Source organism: Balaenoptera borealis, assembly GCF_965194805.1.
Source record: "Balaenoptera borealis genome assembly, chromosome: 12".
In the NCBI taxonomy this organism is placed as follows: domain Eukaryota; kingdom Metazoa; phylum Chordata; class Mammalia; order Artiodactyla; family Balaenopteridae; genus Balaenoptera; species Balaenoptera borealis.
The window spans coordinates 71,953,966-71,971,582 of NC_138869.1; the positions used below are offsets into that span (position 1 = coordinate 71,953,966).

General features: G+C 42.9%; 1 protein-coding gene and 1 long non-coding RNA gene across 2 annotated transcripts in view; one reads left to right on the forward strand and one right to left on the reverse strand.

Annotated features, from left to right (window-relative positions):
- TMEM217B (transmembrane protein 217B) overlaps positions 1–17,617 on the reverse strand; it is a 142,417-nt gene that overhangs the window by 110,209 nt on the left and 14,591 nt on the right. The gene's annotated exons all lie outside the window — the stretch shown is intronic.
- The window catches only part of LOC309608274, a 244,302-nt gene that overhangs the window by 21,022 nt on the left and 205,663 nt on the right, over positions 1–17,617 (forward strand). The window lies entirely within an intron of this gene.

A 17,617-nucleotide genomic window follows, 5' to 3' on the forward strand; every position in this document is an offset into this window, starting at 1 on the left:
CTAAACTACCAGTTGAGGCTTTTTTCAATTGTCTCTCCCACTAGTAAAACATTTTGAGCACATACCCTTAATAAGTGTTTACTGGGAAACTATATACCTGTGTAAATTTCCCTTCCTCTTTAGTGTGGAGTTTAGTCATTGATAATAGATGTGTGGAAATGCGTTCACTGTTTTGACTTACGCAGACTTTTACTCTCCAGTGTGCTTGACAAAATGCTTATATTGGGAGAACGTGAAATGTTAGCCCTGCCATTTTCTTACTGCTTGTGCTGGGATAATTAGCATTTTTAGTCCGTGGTTTCTTTGCAGGGATCTGTTTAAGCCCCTTGTTCATTTTGTGAGAGTTCAGTTTAAACCAGATGGTAGAACCCATGAATCCACTTAGTGCACATGGCCTGACTACATCCTGAAAGAACAGTGGAGCGAGCACCACTGTCAATGTGCATGTCAAGTATTCGTAAATATTCGTTTCTTGTTTCTTTAGAAGCATCAATAGCAGCCTACAAAGTTCTTCCTTCCCCATCATCTCGCTCCCTCCCCTCGGTGCATGCACGCACCCTTTGGACACTGGCCCAGATGCTGTCTTGTCAGGTTGTTTGAGGGTCCAGGCCACAATACCGCTCACTCATTGTCACTCCTCACTCCTTAAGCTTAGACTAGATCCCAAACCCTAGCTTGCCTCCCATGTGGCGGTAGGAGACGAAGGAAGGATTTCTTGCTTCTGGGGGGCTGATTTTCTCAGTTCCCCTTTTCTCTATCCCCCTTGCTCTTCCCGATCTCTTGGAGTATGAGGGTTGCGTGCCTCATCCTTTACAGTAAAGTTGACAGTTGACTTAAAAGTTGCTCTAAACGTATCAAAATCTATCAAAGCCCCACCCTTGAAGTGAGTTACTGGCAGTTTCCCCATCCTCTATTGAGACTGCTAGGGATGATAGAAGATGGTGTCTCTTTGAAGAAGAGTGCAAGATAGTAGATGCCAAGATACTGGGTGCCAAATATTAGGGTTTGTATAGAAGGGGTGAAAGGTCACAGTCTCTTCTATTGGGCAGTTTAAAATCTAGTGTGGAAAGGGGGTCAGATAACTAACATGACTGTGTGGCCGCAGGAATATAGAGGGGAGCAATGGTTAAGAGCATGACTTGGAAATCAGCCTTGGATTTTACCGCCATTACTTAACTGGATCCCTTGGACCTTATAACACCCTCTGAGACTAATCTCTAAATAGAGATATTCCTTGAATGGATTATTAAGAAAATCCAGTTAAATAATGGGTGTACATACATGCAAACAAATATTACCTCCTGCTTAGGGATGCTTCTATATGTAGTAAAAGTACTTAGAAGTACACGGCAATAAATTCCCAGAGTCAGGATGGTGGCTGTTTCCTCTGGGGAAGAGGAAAGGAGGTTGTGATTTGGGGAGGGGTGTCTGCATAGGGGCCTTCAACTGTTTGAGCAATGCTTTATTTCATAAACCAGATAGTGAGGACTAAGGTATTTGCATTATACTTTTTTTTTTTTTTTGGTCCACGCCTCATTGCATGTGGGATCATAGTCCCCCCACCAGGGACCGAACTCATGCCCCCTGCAGTGGAAGCGTGGAGTCTTAACCACTGGACCGCCAGGGGAGTCCCTGCATTATACTTTATAGCTTTTGGTTTGTCTTAAATATTTCATGATAAAATTTTAAAAGTAATGAACAAATGTGTGCTTATCACAAAGGATGCAGCAGATGGAGTTATTACTGCCCTTGGCTGAGGTGATCTGGGAAGGCTTCAAAGAGGAGGCAGCATTTCAACTGGACTTTGAAGGGTGAACCTCAGTTCGTTCACCTGTAAAGTGAGGCACAGAACATACAGGTAAAGCAAAGAAATCCAGAGGGGCTAATGTTTTTCCCCCCATTAGACCGGGGAGGGACAAACCACAACCTGCTGACCGAGTCTGGCATACTACCTGGTTTTGCACGGCCTGTAAGCTAAGACTTGGTTTAACATTTTAAATGGTTGAAAACAGACTGAGTGAGGAATAACATTTCATAAGAGGTAAAGATTATGTGAAATTTAATTGTCAGCATTAATAAATAAAGCTCATCCATTTATGAATTGTTTATGACTGCTTTCATACTGCAATGGCAGAGCTGAGTAGTTGTGACAAAGACCTTATGGCCAGCAAAGCCAAAAATATTTACTATCTGGCCCTTTACAGAAAAAAGTTTGCAAATTCCTGCACTAGACCATGGTCTCATTGATTCATCTGCATCTTTCATAACACTTAGCGATAACAGCTAACACTCATTCAGTACCTAATATGTGCCCAGCCCTGTTCTGCATGCTTTGCATGTCTTAGTCTTACAACAACTCTCCATGAGGGAGATATTATTATTTATCCCCATTTTGCAGGTGGGGAAAACTGAGGTGCAGAGCAGTAAGTACTATGTCAAAAGTCACATACCTAAGAAGTGGCCAGGTTAGAATTTGGACCCAGGTGGTCCATGCTCACTACCACTCTGCTATACTGCTACTTAATAAATGTTTGTGTTGATTAGTCATCTCAAGTTTCCTTCAGGGCCCAGAATCTGGGTGGAGGTCAGGGCAGTTCTTCCCCAGACTCCAGTGAGTCAGGTAAGCATTTCTGTTCCATGGAAATATTCATTACTGGCTCTTGTGAGCTACCCTTCACTTGGGCCTGGGTGGGGAGGAAGAGTTGGAGGCAGTAAAGGGAGGAGAGAGGGGATGGGGCGGGGTGGTTAGGGGGTGGGGCAGGCACACATTTCTGGTAAATGTTACTCAGCTCCCTCAACTGCTCTGCTGGTTCTTGGAAACCCTTACCACAAAGGACCCATCGAGAACAGTGTTAAAGCAGATATGGCCTCATCCCCAGTTCATTTCCTGCCCAGCCTTGCACTAGTAACTCCGATTGCCAAGAGCAAGGTTGCAGTGACCCCTCAGCATCGCTGTGGGAGGAAGTGCAAAAATAAGCAGAACTAGGGTCAAGCTGAGAGGACAGTCTTTATTTTTATTCACTGTAACAAGACATCCGATGTACAGAACTGGGTTAATCATAATCCTTGGTTCATGATATATTCTCATCCTTGGTTCAAGCCTGGCCTGCTGTTATATTATACTGGGTGGTGAATCCCATTCAAGAAGCAGACATCAGCAATAACATCCATCTACCTATATGATCCTTTCTTAGTCCATTCCTTGCCTCTCCCAGACATAACCTGCTGTCCTGAATGTTGTGTTTAGCATTCTTTTACATTTCTTAAAAAAAGTTTTTATTTCATAGCCATGTGTTCCTAAATTATGTAGTGTTTAGTTTCCGTTGTTCTTGAACTTTATAAAAAGATTATCAGGCAGGTATGTTGGGATCTGCAACTTGCTCTTTTTACTCAACATTATGTTATAAAGATTCATGAATGTTTTTTTTGTTTTTTTTTTTTAAAGGAATTCCTTTATTTTTATTATTTATTTATTTATTTTTGGCTGAGTTGGGTCTTCGTTTCTGTGCAAGGGCTTTCTCCAGCTGCGGCAAGCGGGGGCCACTCTTCATCGCGGTGCGCGGGCCTCCCACCATCGCGGCCTCTCCTGTTGCGGAGCACAGGCTCCAGACGCGCAGGCTCAGCAGTTGTGGCCCACGGGCCCAGTTGCTCCGCGGCACGTGGGATCCTCCCAGACCAGGGCTCGAACCCGTGTCCCCCGCACCGGCAGGCAGACTCCCAACCACTGCGCCACCAGGGAAGCCCAAGATTCATGAATGTTTTAGCACGTGTTTCATTTTCACTCTAGAGTATTCCATCGTATGGACAGGCATTCGGGTTGTGGTCGTTGGAGGCCAGTCTTTAGGGCCCCCCGGGTAAGTTACTTAGGAGGTCAGCACATACAGCCAGGTATAGCCCTTGCCCCATACCCCAGGGTAAGAGCCAGGGACTGTAGAGCCATTCCAGATTTATCCACGGAGCATCTACGGTGCACCGGGCACCATGCTGTAAACCCTGAGAACTCCTTTTTCATGCGTGAATGGGCAGAATCAGGCTTTTTTCAGAGTTTAATGTGATGCCAGCAAATAGACAAATGTCACAGCAAAGCAAAGATCCGATGTTGCATGGGGTCCAGTGAGATCTATGGATCTGGCAGTTACTGTTGTGACTGTTGTGAATGGTGTAGGGATGATGATATGGTGAGGTGTGTGTATGTGTGCAAATATGTGTATCTTTGGTGTGTGTGGTGAAGCATGGTGGTGTATACGTATTTGCGTGTGTGTGTGTTCATGTGAATGTAGAGTATAGCATGTGCAGGTGTGGGTGTTGTATATGTGTAAGTATGTGTTGTGCCTCGGTACATACACACGCATTCTTTTTTTTAATTAAAAAAATTTATTTTTGGCTGTGCTGGGTCTTCCCTGCTGCACACGGGCTTTCTCTAGTTACAGTGAGTGGGGCCTACTCTTCATTGTGGTACATGAGCTTCTCACTGCAGTGGCTTCTCTTGTTGCGGAGCACAGGCTCTAGGCACGCAGGCTTCAGTAGATGCGGCGTGGGCTTCAGTAGTTGTGGCTCGCGGGCTCTAGAGCACAGGCTCAGTAGTTGTGGCGCACGGGCCTAGTTGCTCTGCGGCATGTGGGATCTTCCCGGACCAGGGCTCGAACCCATGTCCCCTGCATTGGCAGGCGGATTCTTATCCACTGCACCACCAGGGAAGTCCCCACACTCATTCTTGGAGGTACTACCTGCTTCCCCACCTGGACTAAAGTGTCACATTTCTTCACCCCATGGCCTGCTGCCTCTTTTCCTACCTTTGCCCTGGTTCTCTCCCCTGCCCCACTCCCTTCTCTCACCTCTCTTCACCTCTTACCTTCTTCTCGATCTTCAACTCAGATCCCTCCTCCCAGAACCACCCACCCAATTCTCTTTCTTCCTCTTCCGAGCTCCTCCTCCAGATGGCCAATCCCAATATACCTTTGAGATCTCATCCTTATTTAACCTTGCAATCTTCATAAAACTGTTGGCCGCCCGCCTGGTTTCATAACTCCTGGTTTGCCTTTGACTCCTCTGTTGATTAGGCCCCATTTCCTCTCCCTCTCCTTGCCCTTTAAACTTGGGTGTTCTTTCCCTTCCTCACCCCCAAGCCCTCTGTGTTGGCCAGGATCCTGGCAGGAAACAGATGGCACACTCAGATTGGGTAATGCAGGGAAGAGTGTGAAAAAGAACTATTTACAAAGGTGTGGGGCAGGTGCTGGGAAACCGCATGGGGCAGTGCTGTACCCTGGGGCTAGCAGCAGTGGGAGCACTCCCTCGCTCAGGCCTGAGGGCTGGAGGAGGAGCCTGCCTGAGGTGAGCTGCAACCTTCATTCGGGAGAAGTGCTCACCCTGTGCTAACCCTACGTGGAGGGAGTGAGAAAGAAATACCCGTGCTTCTCTCTTCCCATCCTCTGATCTCCTACCAGGGCCTCCCAGGGACCAAACCCAGCTGAAAGCCAGAAGGCAGGGAGTCTGGTGTGAGGCAGTCCACAAAGGTCAGCCTTTCCAGGCACAGAGCAAGCTGGAGAAGGGTGGGGAATAGCTCTGGAGGCCAAGGGAAGACGCCCAGCAGGGTCGCCCCTGTATTGTGCTTCCTCCCCTGGCTTCACGGACCATCTTCTTCATGGTGATTGCCACAACTCCTGCATAGACCTCTCTCCTGAGTTCAGGCCTGGGGATCAATAGCCTCCTAGATACCACTGCCCAGGGGCTCCCAGGAACCCAGGAACTGAATATCACTTGAGTGCCTGCAGGAAAATGATCGAGACCTTCCCAACCCCTGAATTCCACCCTGCCACTGCTCACCTCTCAGCTCCGCTCATGAAGTTCCTTAGAGACACAGATGCCCACATATTTTCTAAGTGAAAAGAATTTTTTTGCTTATAAAAATGATACAAGCTTTTTAGTAAAAATAATGGTATGAAGTGAATTAAAGTTATGTGATGTAATTCTACCACTCCAGAGAGAAATACTTTTAGCACATCCATATTTATATTTATATATGTATATATTTATATATACACACATATTATCTATATATAATTTTATAGAACAGAGCTCATATTTTTGGTAACCTGTTTTTCCCCCACTTAACAATGTACTATTGAAATGCTTCCATTTCAAGAACTATGGACAAACATAATCATTTTGATACGGCTACAGTATGGGTGTACATTATTAATTTTGGTAGTTTGTGATTTTCTGCCGTTATATATGAAATATTCTGTTACCTGATACGGCTTTGGGCAGAGATGAATTGTTGCCTATGTCAGCATCTATTATTCTTTTCTTTCCTTGGTCATAGAACCTCTGATTTTTTAGCTAGTCATATGGCCTTTCTTAAGAATAAAGACTAACTCCCTCAGATTCCCTTGCAGCTAGCTGTGGACACATGACAAAGTTCTGCCTGGTGAAAAGGAAGCAAAAGTGTTTTGGGAGCAGATTCCAAGGAAATTCCTTAAGAGACATCTGGTATGCACCCTTCCCCTTTGGATGGAAGGAGGAGCTATTATGGGAAGAGGGTCATGTGGTTGTGGGGAGGGGATACATGCAGAGTAAGCAAAAGTAAAAAGCTCCCTCAGGCCACTCCATTCATCCAAGCCCCCATCACTATCATTTTATTTTATGGCAAGCTTTTAGTATTTCACCAGAAAAATATTTTCCCCTTAAGTGAGTGATTTTTTAAAAATGTATGGTTTCTTTAAGTATATTTGATTGTATCTTGGAGGCCAGTGTCTGCCCTCTCACGCCCCTCATGACACATCTCTCCAATTTTTTAATACAAGTCAGTTAAAAAGTGAAATTTGATATCAAGCCAAGTCTCATTTATTTACACTGATTCATGGGGGAAATTATATGGTAATATGAATAATCTAAAATAAAAGATAAAATGTATATTTGGCCCTGGAATGTGTGCCTTAATCTGACACATTTTCATTGATGGAGAGAGGAAGGGAATGAACATTCTTTTTAAAACCAACTTTATTGAGGGATCATTTACATATACTAACTAGCACCCATTTTAAGTGCACTGTTTCATGTGTTTTGACAAACGTACACGCCCATATAAACACTACCACAATCAAGATAGAATATTTCCACCCCCGCAAAAGTTCCCTTGGCCTTTTCCCTTGATTACCCATCCCACCCCCTCCAGCCCCAGGCAACCACTGATCTAGTTTCTGTCACTATAGATTAGTTTTGCCTGTTCTAGAATTTCATTTAAATGGTGTCATACAGCATGTCATTTTTGAGAATGACCATTTATTGGGTGCCTAGCATGTGACAGACACTTTACAAGTGTATAATCATTTCCCTTTTAGAGATAAGAAAACCAAGACTTAGAAGTTAAATAATTTACGAAGGTCACATGGCTAGTATAGTCAGATGCTCAAGTCCCTTATAGAAAACAACATGGTATTTGCACGTAACCTACACATATCCTCCCATATACTTTAAATCGTCTCTAGATTACTTTTAACACTTAATATGATGCAAATGCTACGTAAATAGTTGTAAATACAATGTAAATGCTATATAAATAGTTACCAGTGCAGCAAATTCAAGTTTTGCTTTTTGGAACTTTATGGAATTTATTTTCTTCCCAAATATTTTCGATCTGCATTTGGTTGAATCCTCAGATGCGAAACCCGAGGATACGGAGGGCTGACTGTAAATGGCAGAGTAGAATCCTAAGTTTATCTGACTCCAAGTTTATGGTCCCACCTTACACACCACACTGCTGCTGCCCTTGGCTTTACAGAGACCCTAAAAGATGAATATATTAGGGGCAGATGTAAGGTCAAAGTTTACAATCTTATGAAAAGGTGAGAGTAAGGCACACAGAACAACTGGAGAACAGACAAGAAGATACATAATAAAATGTCAAGATATATTGTGGTTACACAATAAAATACACACCCAAAATACGTTGTGTACATTGTACAGATACAAATAGCCACATAAGGCCTAAGAAGAGAATGTTGGCTGAAGATGTCATGGCAGGTTCTTAGTGGGGCAAGATTATCTGCCACCCTAGGCATTTACTTCAGACAAAATCAAGGAGCTGAGCCAGGAGAATCTGACTCAGAGGGGCCAGATCTCAGGTCTTCTTCCTTCCTGTCTGGTCAAATCCATGTTGGAATCTGAAGTTTAGGAAATTATAATTTAATAAGGCAAACACAGAGTCCCCAAATCCCAGAACAGTAGCGTTAGAAGGGCAGCTGGGATGCTTCAAGGAGTTTAAGGACAAGTCAAAAGAAGAACAACAATTCTCCAGCTTCTATAGGGTCATGTTTCAAAAGTTTGTTTATCACTTGTTTGAAATTCAACACATCTTTTCAGAGAAACCACATTACAAATGGAGGTTGGTCTCGCAGATCTGCCCTCAAATGCTGAGTTAACACATGAGGTGGCTGAAATACTATACAACCACTATGAAAACAATACTGTGGCAATCCTAGAACTCAGACAAAGCAGTGGATTGTGGACTCATAGACAGCTTGACCTGTTGTCTAGACCTCCCTCCTACCCAGTACAGCGATCAGCTCCACCATACCCCTGTCTGTAGGCACTCATTCTACCTTAGCTGAGTCCATCCTCCTTGCAGGAGAGAAAATTCTTCCTTGTTTCAAGCTGAAGTTTGTCTTATGCTACCTTCCCTTCCTTGGTCCTAGTTCCACTCTCTAACTCTACATGAAACTGATCACCTTCCCATTTAACAAGTCTTCAAAGGGTTTATGGGTATTCATTTTACTATTTTTTTCAACCTTTCTTTCGGTTTGAAGTCTTTCCTAATAAGAAGTCGCAGGAAATTTTTGAAAAAATAAGTGACAAAGAAGTGTTTGTCACCTCAGTAAATATTTTCTCTCTCAAATTGGCAAGGACTAAATATAGTAATCAAGAAAGATTATTGGCCTACTTGAAAAAAAAATATGACTACAAAGTACCCAGCTAATCAGACATCTGTCAGGGGTAAGAAAATGACAGAAGAGCCAGCCAACTTCAGCACTTGGATGACTGGCAGAAGCCTAAAACAAAAACATTTTTCTAGGATGTTGTCAGGAATATTTGAGATTATGTCAAAGAAAGTATAGGGTGGTGGGACTTCCCTGGTGGCGCAGTGGTTAAGAATCCACCTGCCAATGCAGGGCACATGGGTTCGATCCCTGGTCTGGGAAGATCCCACATGCCACGGACCAACTAAGCCCGTGTGCCACAACTACTGAGCCTGTGCTCTAGAGCTCACGACACACAATACTGAGCCCATGTGCCACTACTGAAGCCCGCGCGGCTAGAGCCCGTGCTCCGCAACAAGAGAAGCCACTGCAATGAGAAGACCGCGCACCACAACGAAGAGTAGCCCCGCTCGCCGCAACTAGAGAAAGCCCTTACGCAGCAACAACAACCCAACACAGCCAAAAAATAAATAAAATAAATAAATTAAATTAAAAAAAGAAAAGAAAGTATAGGGTGGGCCAGGTACATAGAAGGTGCTACTAAATACTGTCAGTTTTTGTCATTCACAGTAGCTGTGTTCTATAAAGTTGCTGCAAACACTGAATTAGTGAATAGTGAACCACTACTCTTAGGGGAAATACAGGGTTAGGTTCCTGTGAACCTTTGGGCACAAACATTTCAGGTGTGCTTCGTGTTATTTAATATATATTATTGATCCATTCACATTAAACTCATGGCCAACAGTCCTATAATTTATGCCTGAGGGAAGCTTATCTAGCACATGGGGGCAGTTTTAAACAGCAGAGTCACCAACAATAAGCACAAAAATGCCAAAAGCATGGCACTAAATTTACCACAAAAAGACACTTGTTTACAGTATGATAGCTGAAACAAGAAGGCAGTATCACCTTACCCCACCTTAGCCAGCAGCGTTGGGCAAGTCATGCATGGCGGGTGACAAATATTTTGACAATTTGCATACATCTGAAATTACCATGAAAGCACTGTGAATATTGATTTGGGGATGACAAATAAGTTTTAGCGAGAAGGCAAATTGACAAATACAGAATCCACGAATAATAAAGATTAATTTTATCATGATATGGATGGTTGAAATCCTTGGTGATTAAGGAGTTTTGTTTTTATTTGTTTATTTATTTATTTTTGCATTTAACTTTTCTTTCATATACTTTATTTCTTTGGAGAATCATGAGGTCAGCAAGGTAGATGGTCTTATCCTCATTTTATAGATGTTGAGTGACAGAGACAAGACGAGAACTAAGTCTTTAACCTTCTGTCTGTCCACTCCAAGCAGGTTTTAGTTTCAGTTACCACAAAATGTAATTATTCAAGCCTACTCAACTGCCACTCAGTTTTGACATCTTCAAATTTCTAGTCATCTAGATACTCAGTTAAGGAAGTCTTTTTTTTTTTAACTAATTTATTTTATTTATTTATTTTTGGCTGCATTAGATCTTCGTTGCTGTGTGCGTGTTTTTCTCTAGTTGCGGTGAGCGGGGGCTACTCTTTGTTGCGGTGCACGGTCTTCTCATTGCAGTGGCTTCTCTTGTTGCAGAGCACGGGCTCTAGGCACGTGGGCTTCAGTAGTTGTGGCTTGCGGGCTCTAGAGTGCAGGCTCAGTAGTTGTGGCACACGGGCTTAGTTGCTCCGTGGCATGTGGGATCTTCCCGGACCAGGGATCGAACCCATGTCCCCTACATTGGCAGGAGGATACTTAACCGCTGCGCCACCAGGGAAGCCCTAAAGAAGTCTTTTTTTATGCAATGAGTTATTTATATCAGTATGGAGTCATGGATATTTATTTTATTCTACGGGTTAGAAAATCCAAAACTATGGTTACTTATTGTCTTGCTCAAACTGTTCCAGCTTTGGCCATTGGAAGCGCTTTCAGGTTGGTTCCTGTGTCCTTTCGAAGAGCTCCCATCCTTTTCTGAGCGCTCTCCTACTTCCTGTCACAACAAGATGCCCTAGGCTCATCTTGTGTTTTGCCTCCCCAGCCCAGAATCAACCACTTCTCTAAGGAACCTTGGTTCCTTTTATGGAAGAATGGTATTTAAAAACAAAGTCTGGGTTCTAGATGTGCTCAATTGCTCCTGGGGTGTCATTGCTTCTATGCCATCTCAGGGCCCAGAGTTAGGAAATGTATGTACAGATACTGATCCGTGCCTAAACGCAGATCTATTTATGTATCTATTTATGATACCAGTTAAGGAACTTTTTATGAAGGTCCTTCCTATGTCTTCACAACTTAGTATGTACTAGGTTTACAATAAATATTTGCTGAATTGAATCGAATTAATTAGAAATCTAGGGGAACAATATGACGCAGAACAGCGTTTGAGGATTGAAAGAGAGAGCAAGATAAATCTTTGTCGCCTGGTGACGCAGAAAGGGCCCAGTCCTGAATCAGAGGTCAGGGGTCAAGGACCAGCTCTTGCTACTTAGGACCTTGAGTCAGTTACCTAACCTCTATGGACCTCAGTTTCCCATGCATAAGAAGAAGGACTAACCGGCCTAAGTGATTCATAAGATTCCTTTCAGCTTGGGAACACAAATCTGATCAAATTGCTCACTTGCTTCAAACATATTTTAAGGGCAGGCAGTTTCTCTATTTTTTTAAACCACAATCCTTATATAATTTATATATGGCCTGATGTGTGTACGTGTGTGTGTGTAAACACATATCCATATATGAACACACACATACATACACACATACACATACATCTGTGTATTAGGGATTGGTTTGAGATACTGTAACAGAAATGTAAGTGTCCCTTAACTAAGATAGAAATTATCTTTTACATAACTTGACTTCTCTTTTATAGTCTGCTTTTCAAGGCTTTAACACTCAAACCACAGCTTTCAGCTCTGGGCCCAAAGTGACTGTTCTAGTTCCTACCATCAAGTCTGTATCCCAGCCAGTGGAAAAGGGGAAGACACAAAGGACTGCATACCATTCCTTCAGGAGCAGGACCCAGAAGTGGCACACACCATGGCTGCTCACACTGCACTGGCCAGAACTTAGGTACATGGCCACATCTGACCGCAAAAGAGGCTGGACAATGTAGACTCCTGCTGCGTGGCCACGTGCCAACACTTGGGGATCTGAATATTAAAATGAAGAAGAGGAGCATGGATTGATGGAAAACTTGTATCTGCCACAATATATAAAACTCAAACACCATTTTCACAAAATGGTGCTTACTTTTTTTTTTTGGCCACGCTGCGCGGCTTGCAGGATCTTAGTTCCCTGACCAGGGATTGAACCAGGGCCCTCGGCAGTGAGAGCGCAGAGACATAACCACTGGATCGCCAGGAAATTCCTGGTACTTACTCTTAATACAGAGAGTATCATATTTCTCTATTTTATTCTAGTCTATTCCATTTAATTTCCTTTTTATTTTTAAAAATACTGGTCTTGTCCTACTAAATTGACTTCACCGTACTTGAATGAATTACAACCCTCATTTTGAAAAACACATCCCCAGAGCAAAGTGCAAACTCCTTGGCACAGTATGGTGGCCTCTTCAAGACATGACTGGCCATCACTCTGCAGCCTCCTTTCTGGCTGCTGCCCACCAGTGCTGTGGCAATCCAGCTGAGCTCCCACCTCCTCGGACACACCATTGTGTCCCCCACCTCCTTGTCTTGGGATGCTTTCTGCCCACCCTCGCCTCCCTCACCCCCCACCTCCAAACTATCAGCATGGCAAATCATCTTTATTGTTCAAAGCCTAACTTGTGTGAAGTCCTTTTTATTTGGCAGCACTGCGAGTCATGCTGGATCTTAGTTCCCTGACCAGGGATCGAACCCGTGCCCCCTGCAGTGGAAGCACAGAGTCTTAACCACTGGACCACCAGGGAAATCCCAAGAAGTCTTTTCTTATCCATTAGTCACCTGCAGAGTTGATCCACCCCTCCATGATATCTCTGAACTCCTTATTATCCCATATTGTAATTAATGTTCTTTTTTTGGGGGGGGCATTTTATTATGATATTAGGAAAATTACACTTTAAAAAGGGACATAGATATTCGCTTATAAGAAGTTAATTGTGGGCTTTTAGTTTTCTCACCCTGCCCGTGGAAAGCCGCATTGGTGTGGGATTGTAGGAGGATGTAGGAGTAACTAGCTCTAATAGCTTTCTTTTTCTTTTTCTTTTTTTGATTGAAATATAGTTGACATACAATATTATGATAGTTTCAGGTGTACTACATAATGATTTGACATTTGCATACATTATGAAATGATCACCACAATTAGTCTAGTTACCATCTGCCCCCAAAGTTATTACAATATTATTGACCACATTCCTATGTTGTGTATCATAATCCCCATGACTTATTAATTATATAACTGGAGATTTATACCTCTTAATCTCCACCTATTTCACCCACACCTCTACCTCTCTCCTTTCTGACAACCACCCGTTTGTTCTCTGCATCTAAGGGTTTGTTTTGTTTTTTAGAATACACGTATAAGTGAGATCAAGTATCAATAGTGTTTGTTTTACTCTGACTTATTTCACTTAGTATGATACCCTCTAGATTCATCCATGTTGTTGCAAATGACAATAATTCTCTTTTTATGGCTAAGTAATATTCCATTTCAGATATATATATATATATATATATATATATATATATATATATATATATATATATATATATATATATATATTACACCCTACTCACATGACTGACCTTCCTATATACTTGCCCCTACCCCAGCGAGTGATTGTTCTAACTTTTAGATCAGAACATGTCCGCCTTGATAGCTTGTCAAGGGGGCGGCGAGGGGCGTGCTCCTCTGCGAGTTTCCCTGGTAACTGATGAGCCAACATGACGTCAATTTCCCCTACACCTGGTAACCTCCCCCTCCCCAGGGGAGCAAAGACTGCCGCCATGTCCTGCCCCCCTCCCTGCCGTCTGCTGCACATGGTGGGGAGTTGCTCCAGGACCTTGCTTCAGATGTGTAAGCTCCCCCATCCACTAAACCAGCGGTCCCCAACCTTTTTGGCACCAGGGACCGGTTTCGTGGAAGACAATTTTTCCACGTTCTGGGTGGGTGGGGGGATGGTTCAGGCGGTAATGCCAGCCATGGGGAGCGATGGGGAGCGATGGGGAGCCGCAGACGAAGCTGCGCTCCTTCGCCTGACGCTCACCTTCTGCTGTGCAGCGCGGTTCCTAACAGGCCGCAGACCGGTACCGGTCCGCAGTCCAGGGGCTAGGGACCCCTGCATTAAACCATTGATGGCTCTGTCGCTGACTCTGGCTCTTTCTTCAGTCTTGAATCTGGGCAACTATAGGCTTTGCGGATCTGTGGGGTGCAGCCCAGCAATTGGTGGAGCAGCCAGGAGACCAAGGAAACTCCTGTGAGCACCGAGATGTCGGGAAATGAGGATGGGGAATGGAAATTTGCGGGGGCCGTCCACTAATGTGGGGTCCAAAAGTTGCAGGAGTGATCCCCAAAGTTGCAGGGGAACGTCTGGGGTGGCTGTCCTTGATGAATGGGGGCCCCCAAGAGAGCACAAAGAACTCATAGACACCCCTAAGGCTGTTGTGGAGATATTGGCTGCCATTACAGTGGGAAAAAAAAAGTTAGACAATAAGGCAGTGGCCACAGCTGTGGGCTGGCCGTTGCTTTTTATGTTAAGAAAGGCCACAGGTGCTGAGCTAACAGCTGAGGCGAAGGTTGACTTGAGCGCTGATTCATGTTCCTCTGAAAGTGAGGCATGTGAATGTGAGTGAATATGTATTATTGTCTATTACTGTTATTTGTTTAAACTGAATTGGCTATTTAAAAACTGAAAAAAAAAAAAAATCCCTGAAAATGGCCAAAATGGGAATCTTTTGCTGTTCTAAAACTGGTTTTTGCATATGCCATTAGAGAAAATTAGCTTTCTAGAAGGAATGGATATTTCTCTTCCTGTGCCTTTGAGATGTAAATGACCTACCTGGGCTCTCAGGAACTTTAATCTAATCATATGTGATCTCTAAGAGTGAAGAAAAAAAAAAGCCTTTTTAAACTCTAGCAGGAAAACTGATATCTCTGGGTCATTTCAAATAGGATAAAATATTGGAACGTTAATTGCTGTCGGGTCTTTGCCTTCTTACGAGAGGAAACTAAAGCATAAGTTTTCCAGTCAGGAAATGCTGGTATGACAGAGTTCACAATTACTTGCTTCTTGATTTTTGCTAGAGATTAAGGTTTTTAAAGGTTAAGATTATAATCAGTCATAATTCTAGTTATTGTAACCAAGTTTTTTCATTGATTACATAGTAATCAGTTGTTGAACTGTGCCTTTTTACGTCTTTTGTCATTTATAGACAGTTATTGTACTCCGATGCTATTGCAAAGTGCTTCATCTTTTTAAAATTTATTTATTTATTTATTTTTGGCTGCTTTGGGTCTTTGTTGCTGTGCGCAGGCTTTCTCTAGTTGCGGCGAGCAGGGGCTACTCTTCGTTGCAGTGCATGGCCTTCTCATTGCGGTGCCTTCTCGTTGCAGAGCACAGGCTTTAGGCGCCCAGGCTCAGTATTGTGGCTCATGGGCTTAGTTGCTCTGTGGCATGTGGGATCTTCCTGGACCAGGGCTCGAACCCGTGTCCCCTGCACTGGCAGGAGGATTCTTAACCACTACACCACCAGGGAAGTCCCTAATTTAATATTTTTTCATTGAAGTATAGTTGATTTACAATGTTGTGTTAATTTCTACTGTTCAGCACAGTGATTCAGTTATACATATATATACCTTTTTTTTTTGGCCGTGCTGCGGCATGTGGGATTTTAGCTCCCCAGCCAGGGATTGAACCTGTGCCCCCTGCAGTGGAAGTGCAGAGTCTTAACCACTGGACCGCCAGGGAAGTCCCTACATTCTTTTTTTTTTTAATATTCTTTTCCATTATGGTTTATCACAGGATACTGAATATAGTTCTCTGTGCTCTACAGTAGGACCTTGTTGTTTATTCATTCTATATATAAAAGCTTACATCTGCTAACCCCAACCTCCCACTCCATCCTTTCCCCAATCCCCTCCCCCTTGGCAGCCACCAGTCTGTTCTCTATGTCCGTGAGTCTGTTTCTGTTTTGTAGATAGGTTCATTTGTGTCATATTTTAGATTCCATGTATAAGTGATATCATATGGTATTTGTCTTTCTCTTTCTGACTTACTTCACTTAATATGATAATCTCTAGTTGCATCCATGTTGCTGTGAATGGCATTATTTTGTTCTTTTTTATGGCTGAGTAGTATTCCATTGTATATATGTACCACGTCTTCTTTATCCGTTCATCTGTCGATGGACATTTGGTTGTTTCCATGTTTTGGCTATTGTGGATAGTGCTGCTATGAACACAGGGGTGAGTGTATCTTTTTGGATTAGAGTTTTGTCTGGCTATATGCACAGGAAGGGATTGCCTGAATCATATGGTAACTATATTTTTAGTTTTCTGAGGAACCTCCATGCTGTTTTCCATAGTGGCTGTATCAATTTACATTCCCACCAACAGTATAGGAGGATTCCCTTTTCTCCACATCCTCTCCGGCATTTGTTATTTGTAGTGTTTTTAATTATGGCCATTCTGATGGGTGTGAGTTGGTGCCTCACTGTAGTTTTCATTTGAAAAGTGCTTCATCTTTAAGAAGATTCGTAGGAAAGAGCTTTTGACCAGTACAGGTCTCTGATAAATTTTAGATCATTTGGCTAAACTGGGTAAGAAATTAAAGAATCCTAATGGAAGACCTGATGGCTTCATAAAAAGTTAACTAAAGGATTGGTTACTGAGTGAACTGGTGAATATGGTTATAATTTTTATGGTTTTTATCTGGAATATTACTGGTTTTGATCTGTGCTTTCCAGATATAAGGAAGCCTTTTCCTCAAGTTAGTTATGACTTACAGCAATTTGGTAAACTACATCTGTGGGTAGAATTGAGATATTTTTGTTTTCTCTCTGCCTGGTCCCCCCAGAAATTGGAGACCCTTGGGTTCTGAGCAGCCTTATTAGGTGAATGGGAAAGACTCTTCTGGCAGGTGCAGGAATCTTAATATTTTGAGGACCTCTAGAAGAGAGAAATCCACTGAGGCAGGGCCTTATGGCAGGCTTTTGGCCTGCTCTGATCATTATTATTCCTTTCCGTCTACTAACTTTGTGTTTTGTTTGCTCCTCTTTCTCTAGTTCCTTTAGGTGTGAAGTTAGATTGCTCTGTTTGTTTGTTTTGAGATTTTTCTTGTTTCCTGAGGTGGACTTGTATCACTATAAACTTCCTTCTTAGAACTGCTTTTGCTGCATCCCATAGATTTTGGATCATTGTGTTTCCATTTTCATTTGTCTCCAGGTATTTTTCGATGTCCTCTTTGACTTCTTCAGTCACTCATTGGTTGTTTAGTAGCATATTGGTAGCCTCCACGTTTGTGTTTTTCACAATTCTTTTCTTGTAGTTGATTTCTAGTCTCATACCTCTGTGGTCGGAAAAGATGCTTGATATGAGTTCAACCTTTATACATTTATTGAGACTTGTTTCATGGCCCAGTATGTATTTTATCCTGGAGAATGTTCCATGTGCACTGTAAAAGAATGTGTATTCTGCTGCTTTTGGATGGAATGTTCTATATAT